We start from the raw sequence: 17,420 nt of genomic DNA, 5'->3' as shown, positions 1-17,420 counted from the left end.
AAATATTCATGATGTTAAAATGTTTCGTTTGTACTCGCTTGATTATGAAACAGTTCCTGTTTAAGCAATTACATTATTACATACATACAAAAAAGACTTTTGACTTATGACTTTTCACTTTCTGTCTGTCCCACTCACACACACACACACACACACACACACACACACACACATAGTAACACAATGTGGAAATTCAACCTGATATGGGGCATGAAAGCAGGTTGAGCTGTCAGACATCTCTACTGGCCATCATCTTCAGTGTGCTACTTGGCCCAGGTTTATAGAAACAATAGTGTCCAAACGCATGCAGGCATCACTGGAATTTGCAGCTGTTGGAGACCTGGCTTCTTTGGTCTACTGAAAGCTGTCCTTCTGGCTATTTCTGGCCATTCTTTAATAACCGAGGGCATGACCGGAGACCTGAGAATGGTGGAATGGAAATGGTAAAATCTTAAGTGAAGGAAAGAAGGCAGAGAGAGGTGAAATGGGTAAAGGGCAGAGTGGATGATGAGAGGGCCTGAGTGTATAAAAGAGACTGGATGAGGGAGCTTAGAGAAGGGGAGGGTCCTGCTCTAGTACCTATTCTCATACAAATGGTCTCTTACACTGTGTGGCCCTTCAGTGGGTCATAAACATCCCAGTGGTTGTGCAGTTGTGTAGTGGTGAGCCATTCATGTTACTGATTTTCTCCTAAAGAGAGGAAGCGGAGTCCATGGCACAGATTAAAAGGCCTCTTTTCCCACCCGCGTGCGAATCACAAATCACATGGAGCCACAATGCTTCCCCTCGCCCAGAAACCCAACAAACACCCTGTTGAAAGCCGCAGCCACATCCCCTGTGTTTTCATTTTACTGGGGCACAGAAAACATACTTTGTATTCTTATTGGACTAGTGTGTGTACCCAAGTTTTCCATGTGGACACCAGTGCTGCAGTGGATGTCTATTAGCTTGCCAATTTAGTTATTGTGCCTCAATATTAAGTGTTTTGGTGGTAGTATTGTGGCTGTTAAGAGCAGCACTGATCATTCACTGGAGCTGTTATGCAGTGATGTATCATTAAGCTACTATACTGTATGTCAACATGCTATGTATGCTCTAACCAAATCTCCCTTGTTCTTGTCACATTCTGCTGACAAATGAGAAATCCGTCCTTATCGTGGCCTGGGGCCAGTTAAGGCCTCTGAGGGGATAATTGAACGGCCTATCTGCCCTATGCAAATCCTAATTCTCTCTCTCAACAGGCCACTGGCGGCATGCTTTATGGGATTATTTTCAACGAGGCATTTTGAATGTTGTAGCATAGGCCTTGCTTCCCACGTACAGCTTTCCCCCGTTCTCCTTGTTCCTGCCTTTCACCTTCTTGCCTGAGAGGATTAGTAAGTCAGGTTTACGGAAATGGAGCACCAGTCGGTAAAAGTGAGACTCCCAAAAGCTCTGAGACAGGAAGGAGCTGGACACTGGCTTTATGACAACAATTACTGCATTCTCTCAATGTCTTTTTTTATTTTTTATTTTTTTAAGAAGTTAACAAAGAGTTTGTATGTCAGTGTAAACAAACATTTTTGGGGCAGATTTTCCTGCTACCCAATAGACTAAGTGGAGTCAGAGGGTATGTAGGGAAATTATTATTTGTTGAAGGCATTATTATTTGGTGGTATGGAGACTGTTTTGGGGGGGGAGGGGGCGGGGTCAATGATATGCTTCACCAGTAAGCCCAGAAATAGAGAATCAGAATAGGGGGGATATTGCCTAGAATCCAAAAATTTAAAAGAGATTTATTCCTAAAGAACAACTATCTATTCAAACAAAACACATTTTTGTGCCACTTCTGCTGTTCCAGTATGAGAGGTGTTGCAGGTTGTCTTCCTAATCTTTCCACTCCACCCCCACACTGATATGTCCTTTACTAATGTTGTGCTCACTTGTACTGCTTTTGTCTGACAAGACTGACAAAAGCCACCAACACGTCCTATACGTTCAAAAGTGGAATTTGTGTTGCAATCTCAAAGGTCCCTGGGGCTTTGCTTGTGGAACCTTATTGCTACATGACCACCATTGTCTCTGCTTTTAGAATGTCTTTCATCTTTTTAGTTAGACCCAGGGAGAGCGATCAGTATCTCCCTGCTGTATCTATCTCATATCTTCATGGCTTACAGCACTGGTTCCCAGCCATTTACCCATTTACTGAACCTTAAGGCTATCCCAAATCATTTCCGTCATCCTGTGATTCACCAGATCAGGGGAATGATAGGACTGGTTTCTCTCACTATATTTCCCAATTTTTGTAGAAGTTCTTGGAGCAGCCTAATCCTGCTTTAATATGGCTCCTTGGGTGGTCCATCAGATTTCTACAGAAGTTGTTCTATGTTATCATTGGATTTTATCATATACTCTGCATATAAAACATACTGTACGTTTGGAAACGCAAATGAATAAGAGGTCTGTTGTTACTGTATTCAAGGCAACACATTAAAATATTTGTAGGATTGACTTTTAATCAATCTGTTCATGGATTTGGAGGACATGGTGCCCCTTATTTACCACACAATGTTTAAAGGCTTGATCAGTAAGGGTGTCTGTGTGTTCTTAAGTGCCTCTGGCAGCTAGTAAGAGCCAAGGAATCATGGTATGTGCTGACAGTTGTTATTTGAAAAATCTGGATGCACTTACCTTTTTTCATGCCAAGAATTATCCAATATAGGCTGCATTCCTCTTGAACTAGATATGTGGAAATTAGTAAGTATTTGCACCTGTTCATTATTACCAATGGTACAACCGATCATTTTATATTTTGCATGGAAATCAAACAAAGACATTTTCTTCAGATCAAAAATGATAAGCAAAAGAATTAAGTCAACTGTAGTTTGGGGAAGCTGGAAGATCAACATGTGTGTTTGCGACATAAAGGCAGTGTGGCTAATGAAAACAATTACTTTCAATGGAGGACAGTCACTTGTGCCTTATTTGATTGGGAAAAAGATAAATATGCTAACTGCTTTGAATTAATGACATTTAGAGTAATACTAAAGGCCTCTAAGATTAGATTATGTTATCAAAATGCATAATTATCTTCCATTGTAAGCGGAACTGTCTCACTCTTCTCACTGGTTGGTGGCCATGGTTGACGGTTGTGTAAACATCTGCTAGAGAGGTGATAGCGCATCTGGCAACTGACTGAAGTCTGTTGGTGGATGTCATTATAAACAGACCTCTAAATCCTATCATCACCTAACGCTTGATCTCAGGTTACTGTTAATGAGTTCATTATGTGTTAATGTATTTCCTTTGTCTGCAGAACTACCTGTATGCTGCATGACGGTGGATTTTCAAGAATAGGTGTCAGCCTTGATGTTTATTGGAGCAATGACAACCTTTTAAGTTTAAAAAGCCTAGTGATATACTGTGTTATTCACTGTTTAGTATATTACCTGAACATTGATGAAAATGTTCCACACACATAAAGCATGTTTACGTCTACACAAATAACTCAATCATTGTGAATAACAAGGTATAAGGGTAATGGCTCAATTAAGCTGTTTACAAAGTAGTAACCCAATTCCAAACCCCAGTTACATGTTTTTGGTAGTTGAGTTCAAAAAAAAATTTTGGCAGCTCAATCAAGTTGTGAACCAGAGTCCACAACTTGACAAAAGTCATTTTAGAAAAGTTATTTTTGAAACACACAAGTAACACTCTCTGGTAGTTAAATTATGCTTAATCCAAGGATATAACACAGCACCTTAATGCTAATTTAGCAAAGGTGTTAACATGGAAAGTGTTGGGTTCACTCTGGGTATAAGATCAGTATTTAAAGTCAATTGGCTTTATTCAAGATATTGTGACAGCTTTTTTTTTGTTTTTGGGCTGTTTTGCCTTTAATTGATATGAGGGGGGACAACATACAGCAAAGGGCCGCAGGTCGGAATCAAACCCGGGTCATTGCGGTAAGGACTGAGACTTGGTACATGGGGCACACGCTCAACCAGGTGAGCTGCCAGGGTGCCCCGCTGCCATGCATGTCTGTCTGTCATGTGTGTTAAATCACATACGTGTAGAACAAGGGCACATGCATGGCACAGCAGGAGGGTGGTGTGAGGAGGGCTCCCTCCACATGCATGTGCTGCGTGTTCAGCTGTCACTGAACCACAGAAGCCCCTCCTCCATTCGCTGCTTTCTCTCTATTTTTCCTTTATCCTTGCCGCCCCTCTGCCCCTACTGTATTCCTGTGTCCACTCTGTCCCGCCATCTCCTGCCTTTCATTTCTCTTCCTAGCCCTGTACATTCATGACCAACTGTCTGTCCTCACCTGCTTTCCTGCTGTAACTGTCATCCCCAGCTCTCAGCTGTGCCTCTCTGGCATGAACTTAAGATGACACTGAATCAACCCCCTGAAGTGTAAGGGATCCTGGGAGCCAGTAGGACCAAAACAAATGTAGTACCTAGGTACAACACCACCATGGAGTGTTTTTCTTTACAAACTCAATCACACCTGGGCTTGACTGTGGAAGAAAGTTTTGTCTTCTCTTATGTGGCTATAAGCTCTGCTCCCAGAGTTGGCACTTAATTAGTTGGTAGTTAATGTATGTAGTTTCTCCAGTGTCTTACTGTACATCCTGACTCAAACAGATCTTAAGCAGCTGACACGTTCAATAATTTGATACCCACCAGTCATCTGACACGAGTCTACAGCACTGCATTACAGAGGAAGGTTAACACGGCAGTAGCCATGTGCTTGGCATTTAAAATGCCGTGTAGCACAAGACAATGTCACCCCAAGGTTTGCCTTCCTCCACGTCATGGCTGTATCCCCCAGCGTCAGCCCTAGCCCTCATCTATACTGGCACAGAGGCCGGATCACAGCTATGACACCCTTATGTATCTCATTCAGCCTTAGAGAATGGGGCTAGTGAACCGAGTAGCCCCCCCAACTCTGGCCTCTTCCTGCACCTGCAGGCCCAACTGATGGTTGGAAAACTGCAAGGAAAAGGGGGAAGTGAGTTTGAAATCTGGGGAGGCTTGGATCCAGTTTAAGAGTAAAGTTTGGCCAAGATACAAGAGTATCGTCATATTGTATGGGGACACCATCAGAGAGGACTAACATAACCGAAAACTGGTCACCCTAAAGCCAGTTTCTGTGTTATCCAAATAATATCCACTATGATGGGCTTGGTGAATTCTTTGTGAAGTAAGGATGGGGAGAAGGCGAGTGAATGGGGGTTACTGGAGAACCTCTGGCCCCCCTGCAGGTCATTCAGTCATTCATAAGATGAGGCCATTTTATAGACCTCCCTCTACCCTTGCTTTTGTTGCTGTTGTGTCCATCAGCGGAAGTGAAAATGGAAAATGGAGATTAAGAGTGGTCATGCAAAATAGATTGTGAGTGTTGGCACAAGGTAGATGGCCAGTTTCTATCTCTTAAAACTTTGGTTTCTAGGTGGGCCCTTGCTGGATAAGGCAGTAGATGTTTTCCTTACAGAATCTCTGCCTGATAACCTTTTTTTTGTCTGCATGGATTTATGATGTTTACAGATGTGCTCAGTTTATGAAAAACAGCCCCTCTCTCACAGTGGGGCAGCCATCTTTAATCCAGTAAAGAGCACAGGGATTTGGTCGCCCCTGGCCTGCTTGAAGGCCCTTTAGAAACCTCTCGGCCGTGAGAATGGGGGCTGGGGTTGGAGGTGTGGGTTGGGATGTGTGTAGCCATGCAGGAGGGGCAGGGGACAGTCTTTGTGAATTTAGTTAATCTAATTTGAGCTCTTTCCCTCTAAGGCCCTTTCTCTCTCACCGCTGCCCCTGTTTCAAACATCAGCCCAAGCTGGGGAAAGTTTCATGTGTCCCTGGTGAAAATAGACATTGTTTAGTTTAATCCAATATCCTCATATGTAAACCTAAGGGAAATATAACTGAGAGCAACCACTGAAAAAAAGTGTATCTGCTGTTTGTATGTGGTGCAATCAAATTAAAATGGAAAGCTGATACACATGAGATCTAAGCAAAATTACAGAATATGTATGAAACTTGACTATTCAGGTCATGCAACATATACAGTACAAATAATTTTAGGAAGCAACAAACAGTGTTAAAGATGGATCTCTATGATAATAAGTTATCCCATTAAAAAAAAAAAAAAAAAAAAAGTTTGTCAGTACATTATGTTCTTATGGAACAATTAAAACTACCATTGATCAACGGTCAGTTGGAGGGAGGCGATTAAAGTCTTCATTAATACCTGTTTGTAGACCTGTTTGAACTTAATAGTATTTATCAAAGGACAACTTAAAACAGAGGCCAGGGTGTTGCTGCTGCTTATAGAATGTAAATGAACCACTTAGAAGCCTTTCTTTGGTGTTTCACACCTCTGATTAACTCATGGTGATGCTGTTGGATATCAAATGGGTATTAACTCATTAGAGCTTGCCTTTGAAGTTGCTCCTGAGTATCATCGGGGTCTTGTAATCCTTTTTTAATGGTTCAGTGTGTAGGACTGTGGTTCCACAAAATGATTAATGTGACAGCCTTTCTCACCTAATGTTCCCTGTGTTTTGCATGAATGGGTTGAAAATTGGTTGATTCATTTAGGAAATGCACCAGTAATGGTGTTAATGTTGAAAGGTTGATAGTAAATGGTAAACTGCTTTATCAGTTTGCTGCCATCTAGCCGTAAACCCATACCGCCTCTTATCTTTACTTCTTTCCCTTTTCTTTCTCTTGCTATCTTACTCTTTCCTTAGCTTTGTAATTTTAGTGTCTTCCCCTCTGCCCTCCTTTTTAACTTAAGGCAATAGGTGGTGAAGGGCAGGAATGCAGCCAAGGGACTGTAAGGATTTATCACACTAAGGTGTGAGGGCCGCTGCCTGTACTTCTGTGCTTAGAGATGTAACAGTTTAGTGCCAACAGCATTCCCACCACGGGGCCAATACAGAATTTTATTGCCGTTTTCGTTTAATTCTTTAGACCACATACTTTGTGGCTGCAGGGAGAAGAATGGGAGGAAAGGTGTCAGGGACAGAGTAAAGTAGTTTGTGTGCTTGTGTGATTGTGCATGCGTGCGTGCATGCATGCATGCGTGGGTTTTCAGTCTAATATCTGTGTGAGAATTGCTGAGTAGCATTACCAGCATGGACATATAAAGCATAAAAATAGTTTATCTCCATATTCTTCTTGTCTATCCCTGCTTTTGCCACTTAAACATGCTCTCGCTCTCTCCCTCTCTGCTCTTGCTCTCTCTCTCCCCTCCCATTCCTTCGCTTTCCACTCCTCTCACTCTCTCTGTACCTTCCTCCTTCTCTGCCTCTCAGGTTACGATGACTGGGGGTTTTCTTACTTCCATCTCGTAGTGTGTGTGTGTGTGTGTGTGTGTGTGTGTGTGTGTGTGTGTTTGTAACTGCGTGTGGGTCTCTCTCAGTGCTGAGCTGTGTCCTTGTCCCTGCCTCCTGGCAGCAAGGAGCCACCCAGCAGCCGGTCTGTGATTGGGCAGGGGAGTGGGGTTCTTGACACAACGCGGTGCTGACTGCTCCGGGACGTGTTTCAACAGATGGTCGAGGTTAGAGAGTGTCATCACATCGGAGAGAGGATTAGAGGAGAGAGGTTGTCTTCCAGGAGCTGTGTGGTCCCCCCTACTCTTCAACCCAAAACCCCAGCACCAAGACACAAATCCCTCTATGAGCGAGGGAAGACCCGGTGAAGAAACACAAGAAGAAAACTCAGAGAGGAATCCTAGCCTTCCCTCTCACTCGGCCAGCACTCTGCTCTCTTGCCTTTCAGGTACTTTACAACTTTCTTACTTTTTTGGTCTATTTTCTGTTTTATTATTTTTTTATTTTTCTGCTTTTGCAGTGTCTGTGCCTGTTAGTTTGTTCAGTTGGCAGTACATTTCTGATGCAGCATACAGTCAGAAGTCTACAATTGCAGTGAATCTGTGTTGCCTGTACAGCACCTCTCTGTGTGCTGGACTTCATAGTTTTCCCCCTGAATGACAGGAATTCCCTCCGTCGCAAATTCCTCCGTCTCAAGGGATTAGAAGGCAGCACATTCCATTAATGTCATTTTTTCCCCAATCCATAAGCACCCATCTGTTAATTTCTAGTTTTTTGAATGCAGGATCTTTGAAAGTGAAGGGAAGATACTGTAGATTTAAAACTTGTCACTTAAAAAAAGTATGCTGCATAATGAACTGTGTCTTTGGGGGCATCCTATGAGTTATAATATGGACATGGTAACAAAAAAAAAAAATCTGTTTGTATTTTATTGTTTATCCTGAATGTATCCTTTACTTTTTCTTTCCTAAAATCTTAAGTGAAGATTAATTGTCAGTTTTGATAATAGGAAATTAAAACACAATTTTTCTACATTCCCAAAACTCAGTGTGGCATTTAACATTCCCTCACTTCAGCCCAGATAAGTTTTTTTCATAAATCTTATTCAGAGTGCCCTTCTGGCAGAACGTGTCAGTATACGCTAAATGGATGAGCTGCTGAAGAGCGCTTTCCGGACAAACTGTCAAAGCTAAGCAGAGAGACAGAGACTCAGAATGTACACCTCACTTCAGCTATTTAACTCAAGTCAAGTGAGAAGGGAAGCTTGCCAGTGGAGTGGGAATATGATGTATGGTACGAGCTCGTGTGTGTGTGTGTGTGTGTGAGAGAGAGAGAGAGGTGTTTGCAAATGGAGATTGTGCAGCAGTGAAAGGCTGTGTGGACAGCAGTCGGCTTGAGAGGAGGTTGTATGGGTGAAAGCTGCTGTTGTGTGAATTTGTGTTTACCTTGGTAAACCAGCCGTAGCTACACTTCCTGCATGTTACTTGAAGTATTTAACACAACCGCCAATAGGTTGTGATGGCTGCTGCTTTAGGGCCAGTGGAGACTTTTGTACAAAATGTGGGTGTATGAGCAGATCAATTAGGGAAACAGTTGAAGGATTTTTGAGAGAAAGGGAAAGTTGATAGTCTTTTTACTTATGGATACGTTTTTCTGTATTAACCAGAGAGATATGTACATAGCATTGCGTTGGAATGCTCTAAAAAAATCTAAATGCTGTAGTTGAACACATTTTTACTACTCTTAAAATCAATGTTTATGCTTCTGGTAAGCTAGAATTTAGCCGAGTGTGATATGTATTCAATTTTCTCTATTTTAAGGACCAAATGAATGACTTGGGCAGTTTTTTGTGTATTGGCTCAAAATGTTCAACTTTTGTACCAGCCCACAAAAACTTGAGAATTTATACTAGTGTTTCTGAATGGCAAAATTAGGCTGTGGTCCTGTTCAAAGCTGATTGATTGTGCCAGGCACAATTGACGAAAATCTAACAGACTGGCTTACATTTCAATACACTGGCCTTGCCAATATGTGTTAATGAATGAGAAAGCCGGAGAAATATGAAGAAGCCTAACTTCAAACTTTCACCTTTGACGAGACTGATCCATAAATCTTTCCTTCACTTCAGTTTCACCCAGCAGCGTTTAGATTACATTTCTGATTACCCTACCCAGAGCAGCTTTGGGGCGTTTTTAAAAGGCAGCGCTGACTGCCAGCTCAGAAGAGAAGGGAGATCCTTTAAACAGTGTAGCTTCACTGTGCTACAAACAAGAGCATGAGCAGCTGCTGCAAATAATTAGGTTCTGGGGGGTAGCCGCTTGCCAAGACAAACGTTCCAGTAGCAGCTCTGCCATCCCTCGAGTGTGTGTGTGTGTGTGTGTGTGTGTGTGTGTGTGTGTGTGTAAGTGTGTGTGTGTGTAAGTGTGTGTGTAAGTGTGTGTGTGTGTAAGTGTAAGCAATAAGTGAAGTAATTCGTTCTTCTGATAAGTATGGTGAGTGAGTGACTGAGTGTAAGGGAAGAGATTGTATCTGTGGTTTTCATTATTTGTACAAATGGGACCAAAAGTGTGTGTCCTTTAAATGCCAGCCACAGTGAATCAGAGACTTTCCAGACATTTTGCGTGACTTCATACATGCTGACTGATGAACAAGGCCAAAGGCGTTCATAGCAGACTAATTATTGCAAGATATGAAAAGGGCATTAAATATATCAATTTGTTCTAAAATGTGCTGAATTTCATTAAGATTATACTATGTGTAAGCAGCGGCGGCAGTCTTCATCAAATATCTTAACTTTTTCCGTTCTTTTCCAAATCAAAAACCTGCCCTCTTTTGTCTCCAGATCAGCATCAGCATTTTATCTTAGCCGAGTCAGACTGTCATCATGCTGCATTTTACTTTCTTTTTTTCTTAACTCAACCCTACAATGACAGAAGTCACATTTATGAATCATTAAAGGGTTCCTCTGGGTTGCAGTAAAATGGAAATCCTTGCAGGTGACTGTACGTTCTCCTGGAAGAATAGGAAGATACTCATGGCCTCTAAGAAATGAGTTTAGATGGTGTTGATATTGAGAAAAATGGCAGAAGAACTGGATACGCATTATCCAATATTTCTTTTGATCTAATTGTACCTAATACGATACATTTGCCGACGATTTAGTCAATACTCTGAATTATTCAAAATCTTTGCTTTGGAAGACTAGAATGTCAGTTCCTCACATTGTTCATCTATGCAAAAAAATATGCTGTATAACTATAGTTTGTGTGTGTTCTCGGGTGTGTGAGCATGTTAAGAAAAGATTTCCTAAACCACGTTCTCCTCAGGCACTTGTTTATCTCGTCAGCTTAATGATAGTGTTTCTCATACTAGACTGATTGTATAGTAGAGCTGGAGTAGATTGCACAGTCCTATCACTGCAAATGACCAGTATTTGAACAGTGAGCATTTGGCATGCTTTTATTTATGTGGGATCTAGAAAGGCTATCTTTAGATGAGTCAGACACTTTTTCAGTTTCTTTGTTGCCCGTACTGATCAAACATTTCCACAGAGCTTCCATGCACTTACATACAGCCTTTACACGAGATGCGTCCTTGATTTGTGACGACGTATCTCTAGGGAAATATGCAATACATATCTGGATGCGGACATTGACGCACTGCATAGATCTATTTTTGGGTGTTTGGGAGCTCACAATAGCACCCCCAAGTGTTTGTTCAGCCTCTCATTTGAGCGGTAAAGGTCAGGTCATGCAGACATCACATTCAGCTCATCATTGGTAGGAATGCCTGATCCTCCGACCTTCAATCTAGTACATGCACACGTTAAAGAAAGCAAACCAGATGTATATTATATGCTTTACTTTTTGTGTCTGGCATTGTTCCGCATGTCTTTGTCTTGAGCCTCTGCCCTGATGACTAGTCAGAAAGAGAAGAGGTGTTTTGTGACGAAAAGGTTTTGCAAAGTTCAGCTATGCAACAGCCAGGAATGATCCCTGACCAGGTCCTTGTAATTTTGGCCTGAGAATGAATTGAGTGAGATTGCTCTTAGACTTTATAAATTAATGTGCACTTTTAGCCAGTGAGTGAGAGAAAGAGGATTTCAGTGCTTTTTCTGTGATGTCCGGAGCAGCTTTTGTTCAGTTTGTGTTTGTGCAGCATTGGCTTAAGAGGGAGAAAGAGAAAGCTGGGTCAAGAGAGACACAGAGGGGGAAGTGGGACAAAGTAGAAGAGGCCAACATAAGAGAAAGGGAGGTGTGAGCGTGTGATAAAGAGGGAAAAAAAAGAAGTGGTTTGAAGTGGACAGATCTTCCAATGATCTTGTCGTAATCAGAGGCTGGATCTTGCGCACACGTTCTTGGTTGTCACCCACACGTGCGCGCATTTGAAACACATGGACACAAACATAATCTTCTTGTGACACAGGAATGTACAAAAGAGAAACATAGAAAAACGTGTATACACACACACACACACACACACACACACACACACTATCCATAAGCTTACCCCCTTCTGTCCTCCACCCCCCAGAGGGCTGCACTGTCCCTGCTTTGTCATCTCTCTTGTCCATAATCCCCTCCCCAGGGAGAAGCAATCTGTTTTAGATTTGAAAGAGAAAAGGCCCTGCCTGTATCACGTACAATTAAGCAGCCGTCAGAATTCGTCGGCGTAAGTTTGGAGGGAGAAGTGCTGCCACTGGGGGGTTGTCCCTTTCATCCACCGCTTTTCCAGAATGGAGATAATGGGGTGGGAGGGTTGGAGGGATGGGAATGGGGGGTGGCAGAAGGAATGAATACATATCCTCACCCCTCCATCCCGCTCCACAGCTCGACTAATAGAAGCCAGCATGCGTTTGTTTCAGCTCTTCTGCTCCCTTTCTTTCCTTCTCCCCTGGAGCGGGCAAACACATTCAGCCTCTGCCAGCACTCCCCTCCTCTGCCCTTGTGCGTCTATGTGTGTGTGCATGCAAACACTCATACGTGTGTGGACTTAGCCATGTGCTACTGGTAGCCTCTGGTCCTGTTTGCCCTTACTGGAACAGCCCGAAGTTCAGCTGAGTTTGGCTGGTTTCTCTTGAACATGTTGGGATGATGCATTGACTGCATTCCTTCAACTCTGGCTCAAATGTAAAGGAATGGAAGCATTTGAAGGGGTAAGCCTTCTGTTTAATGCTTTCTAAGCTGATTAGTCTTTCAGTAGATATCGTATTTTAGATATTTTGTAATGCACTAAGATTTGGTATTTTAGCCAGGCAGGATAAAGTTAGTTAAATTACAAATGACGTTACTGCATCATGCGTTAGAAAGCCGCACGCTGAGCCAAAGGCAAAGGAAAGGAGTGCTCCCCTGTGTACAAATTACAGGTTACGTGTCTGTCTGTGTTCAAGTCTGACTGATTCTTACTCTGGCTGTTTCAGTGAATGACTAGTGCACACACACAGAGTATATGATATCCAAATGCACACATGCATATATGCCCACATGCATGGACAGAGGGCAGTGCTGAACAGGCACAGGTGCAATCGGACGAATGTGTTTTTTATGAGTGGTATCATGTTGGTGTGTCACAGCCATGGAGAAGTTTGTTTATGGCATCCAGGGTCATGCAGGCTGGTTCTCATGGTCTATGTTTGTCTATGGTTCCCAGAGAATATGCCTACACATGTTCCACATTTTAGGGGTGTTTAGTTTCATGCACCAGCAGGAGCACTGCACTTAACTGGGGTTTGCTGACTGAGCTGCTACCACCTCACCCCGAGGAATCTTCCTCTTTTTTTCTCTTTTTTATTGATTTCCACTCAGAATTGATTTAGTTTGTACTCGCATAATTAGGGGAATGTTTATTAAATGCAAATGCTCATTCATATTTCATTTATTCACATCAACATTAGTCTGTACGGATGCTTGGATAAAGCCTGACATTCGACCAGTCTGTCACGCGCCGGATGTCCCTCCCCTCTCCCTATCGCCACTATTGGAGCTTAGCGCCACCCAGAATGCTTGTGATTGGTCTAAAGAAATACATAAGAAGCCCGAGTGTTTTGTTCTCTATCCCAGAATAGATAGGCGGTGTATCCAGACCATACTCCAGCGCTGACAAGCAGGTCATCCTGAGAGGAGTATTATTAGTATTTGTACGTTTAAATAATCCATTAGCTATTGTTTGATTGTAGCTAACTTTGCTTTATCTAAGCAGTTAGATGGTACCAGTGAATTTAGAATTGGGTACTATGTTTAAAAGAGAAAAAAGGTCCAAGCACTCTTTTTGCAATAAAAAAAGCCTTTATGGCTATTTCATGTCGAAATCTAGTACATTAAAAATAGAACTGGGCAGCAAGTAGCGGCTTTGCAAGAAGAGTGCCTTGGACCTTTTTTGTCTTTTGTGTTCCCCTTCCAAAGAGCACCTTCATGATTTGTTTGTACTTCTGAGCACTCCAGACTTTTTGTCTTCTTGGGTACAATGTTTATTGGTTGAATTCTATACTGATAATCTTCATTGACAAAACCGCTGCCTGACTTAAATTTGTTTTTATTTCAGGTGCATTTGTTTCAGTTGTCTGCTTGTCTTTTTGTTTGAAATTGTCATACATGTGATGTGTCAAGGCTTGCTTTTTCCAAAAGCCCAGCGCTTGTTCAGATTAAACCCAGGATCTTCTGTTTACCTATTCATTTTTTTTTGTCGCTCAACACAGCTCTGTCCGTATTATTGACAGTAACATAATGTATTTGGACACCCTGTCCAACATAACATAATAGGAGACAGGTTAGTCACTCAGCAGTCCGAATTGATCTTTATTTTTGTAAACTGGTCGTGCATCATAGTCTTGTTTTTTGTCAATTAGTGATCAGTGCATATAGAAAGAGAAGCCCATGTCTTCCTAATGAAGTCTTATTTTCCTTGTCAATTTCCACGATATACAAGGAAGAGAATTCAAGTCACATTTCTCATGTCAGTTGTCAGTGAACATTACAGGGCTGTTGAATTTGGTAAACAGCCGAGCACAGAAAAAAAATCCTTCAGACTTGCATTTGCTCTCTCTCTCTCTCTCTCTCTCTCTCTCTCTCTCTCTCTCTCTCTCTCTCGTTCTTCTCGTTCTTCTCGTTCTTTCTCTGTGCCACCATGCTGCTGATTTCATGGAAATAAAAGTCAATCTCTTTATTTTTGACAATTACCTCATTGGAAACCCATTGAAGCAATTTGCCATAGCTCTCTTTTGTGGTAAAAGGAATAATTTATCGAGGGTATATTTGACGAGTCAAAGAGACAAAAAAGCCACCCGTGTGTGAGCAATACGTTCTACTCTCTCTCGCACCGACTGGAGCTCTCACAGCCTGATGGAGTGTTTCTGATGGGAGTGTGGTTTTTGACAAGAAAGTGGCTGGAGGAATATAAATGCGCCATATTTTATTCATCTGAGGCCGTCTATCGCTAATGGTTTCCATTCATGGCTTAATATAGATTTAACAAGAAAGTGCTTGCTCGAGACTCATATCATATAACTGTGGCTGCTGATGCTGTAATTGTGATTCCATGTTTTCATATCACACTATAAATCAGAGGAGTGGTTTTCCTTTAGTTCACTCTCTCCTCCCTCATCCTTTTCTCTCACCCTTTTCCTCAGCCTCTTGAATGGTAAATCTGCTTTTCCACTCGTAAAATTGAACCTCCCTTGAAAAGCAAGCCTCCGGCAAGAACGATACATGTCTTTGGAAAAGTATAGAAAAACATTAGGGATTGTGTATTTTAATGTGCATTTTTATTATATTGATATATTGTGTATATATAATATAACAAAAGCAAATTTATGAAATACTGTTGCCCGCTCATTTTGAACAGTGGTGGCAGCAAATGTACAGACCATAGTAAAGGGTGTCCATAGTTAAGGGTATGAACACTTAAATACACACCACCTTCAGGAGAGGAACACACATGCACACACACACGTACATAAATAAATACAGGCAGCTTTCCCCATTTCTGAAATGACCTTGTGTGTTTTTTAATCATTTCCCTCTTGGGGTTCTCAAAACTCCTTCATGATTTCCAACAGACCACCTGGTGGCCTGCAAGCCATTCCCACTTTGAAGTCTTTTGGACCAGGATTCATTTAATTATACATTTAGATGCATCCATAATATTGATGGGGTGGCCTGGCAGCCTTGGCACTACAAAGGGTCTCTTACCAGGTCCGAGAGAAACATGAGGGGTTTAACTAATAGCCGTGAAGGCACTCGTTCCAGGTTCACATTTCACTGAATTGAGGCCATTCTTCTTCATTAAAGTGGCCTGCGTTGTACCCCAAACACACCGCATACCAGTGGATGGGAATAATTTCTCACTATAACATCTGAAGTTTTGTAGTTGTAACCTGGACGAAACAAAGATTCTGAATGTGCCTGTCAAGGTTATAAGTTGTGAAGCCATAAACATGTTGGAACAAGGAGCCAGTGATCTCTCCTCACTGCCTGGCACTTGGTTTTCTCACTGGAATTTTGTCATAGATCCTACACCAATTTGGGCAGTTTGGTCAAACAAATCAGTGGAGTTAAGAGTCTGAAAACACCAAGGTCTGAGCATTTTCCCAGTGCATACCCACAAGTGAGTGCACCGGGACAGAGCTCTCCTTCAGTCAGCTCAGTATGGCTGACGGGCGGCTTGGTGGGTACACTGTGCTGCCCTTGGCCTGCTGGGGCACAGCGAGCCCTGACACAGGCCCTCCTCAGTGTAAAAGGCCCTCGTCAGTCCTCATGGCAGCAGCCCAGCCGAATTCCGTCGGATTACAGAAATATTTGGACAAACCTTAATCTAAGGCCTCGCAATAATTATTTTTTCCCCTCTGAAATGGAGAGGGAGCAATCAGTCTGCACTGAAAAATGTCACTGGTCTGAAGCAAACATCAAGATATGTAACGTTGTTCTCCATCTTTATTTATTCTGCTTTTTCTCTCAGATCAGTTTGCAACTAAACATGTATGATATCTCTACTCTCTTTTTTTAATTTCCACTTTACAAAGTTCTCTCATGGTAGACGTTTGAGTGGAGTTCCTGCTCAAAGTTGTGACTGTATGGAGTCTATAGTTCCAGAATGGCCTACAGAATTCAAACTATGCCATCAGACTTTAATTCCCCTCTCTTTGCAATTGTTCCTCTGTGACTTGGCTACCTTACAGATGGACTGGGCAAATAGAGAGAGAGCGAGAGAAAGAATGGACAGGAATATGGGGATTTGAGGTGCTTTGAAATGGCCATTGTCCTTAATATTTAGGCCCTTTATGAATGACTGATTTACTTTTGTGGGGCATGGCATCTGGTTTGGGTTTGACTTACATCTTGTTTTGGGAAGGTGAACCCCCTCACCTCCAAACTCTCCATGTTACCTTGAACAAAAGTCAAAGTCTGTGGGCAGACGCACATTAGTGGACAAATACGCAGCTTTAACAGACACATGGATTTATTGCTGTCATTCAGTGTGTTTCTTGCAGAAGAATTCCCTTATGTGTCTTCTTAGTGCGTCTGCTGTTTTTCAGTGACAGCTGATAAATACATAGGCTGCCACTGCTGACTGAACAGAACCTAAGCCAGATGCAGCCTGTTTGCCATTGCTGAAATGAATATACAGGCCAATCACAACCAGGTTTTTACAAGACTTTTGTTACCTTCATACCTCTGTACTGAGCGCCCTCCACTCAATTTTTTTTCCCTCAAAGTTTCCCCTCTTCACCCCTGTGTGTGGGTAGCCTCAGGTTGCTGAGGTGAGGTTAAACAAGCCACCATCAAAGCCATATTACCACTTGGGTCAGATGAGGGTCAGGGTGCAGCAGGGTGTGTGGTTTGAGGCCTCTAACTGGAGGGCACAACTGCCAACCAGCCAAATAGTACTGCCCTGGATGGTTACACGAGCAGCAACTCTATTATGTTCAGCTTTACCCAGTGCACAAAGCACAGCTGTCTGTGCAGCCATACCAAATCACTGAGCAATGCTGCCTGTGCCAAAGGAGAGTAAGTGAAAGAGCTGTTTTCTGCAGTTTATGTAGAAAAAAAAAACTGTCATGAAAGTAAAGATTAGTAGGGTGTTGAGGTGAGCTAAAAGTCCCTAGCGTTG

The 17,420-nt window shown here is 42.4% G+C and overlaps 1 protein-coding gene across 8 annotated transcripts in view; it reads left to right on the top strand.

Moving 5' to 3' along the window:
* sulf1 (sulfatase 1) overlaps positions 1-17,420 on the top strand; it is an 84,750-nt gene that overhangs the window by 41,151 nt on the left and 26,179 nt on the right. For 6 of the 8 annotated variants that reach the window (XM_036000442.1, XM_036000445.1, XM_031281987.2 and 3 more), the window contains one exon: positions 7,535-7,764. The exons of the other annotated variants lie outside the window; for them this stretch is intronic. The gene's annotated coding sequence lies outside the window, so the exon portion shown is untranslated. The remainder of the gene's footprint in view (positions 1-7,534; positions 7,765-17,420) is intronic. 8 annotated transcript variants of the gene reach the window in all.

Source organism: Sander lucioperca, chromosome 1 (assembly GCF_008315115.2).
Source record: "Sander lucioperca isolate FBNREF2018 chromosome 1, SLUC_FBN_1.2, whole genome shotgun sequence".
NCBI lineage: Eukaryota > Metazoa > Chordata > Actinopteri > Perciformes > Percidae > Sander > Sander lucioperca.
This window is presented reverse-complemented; position numbering and strand designations above follow the sequence as displayed.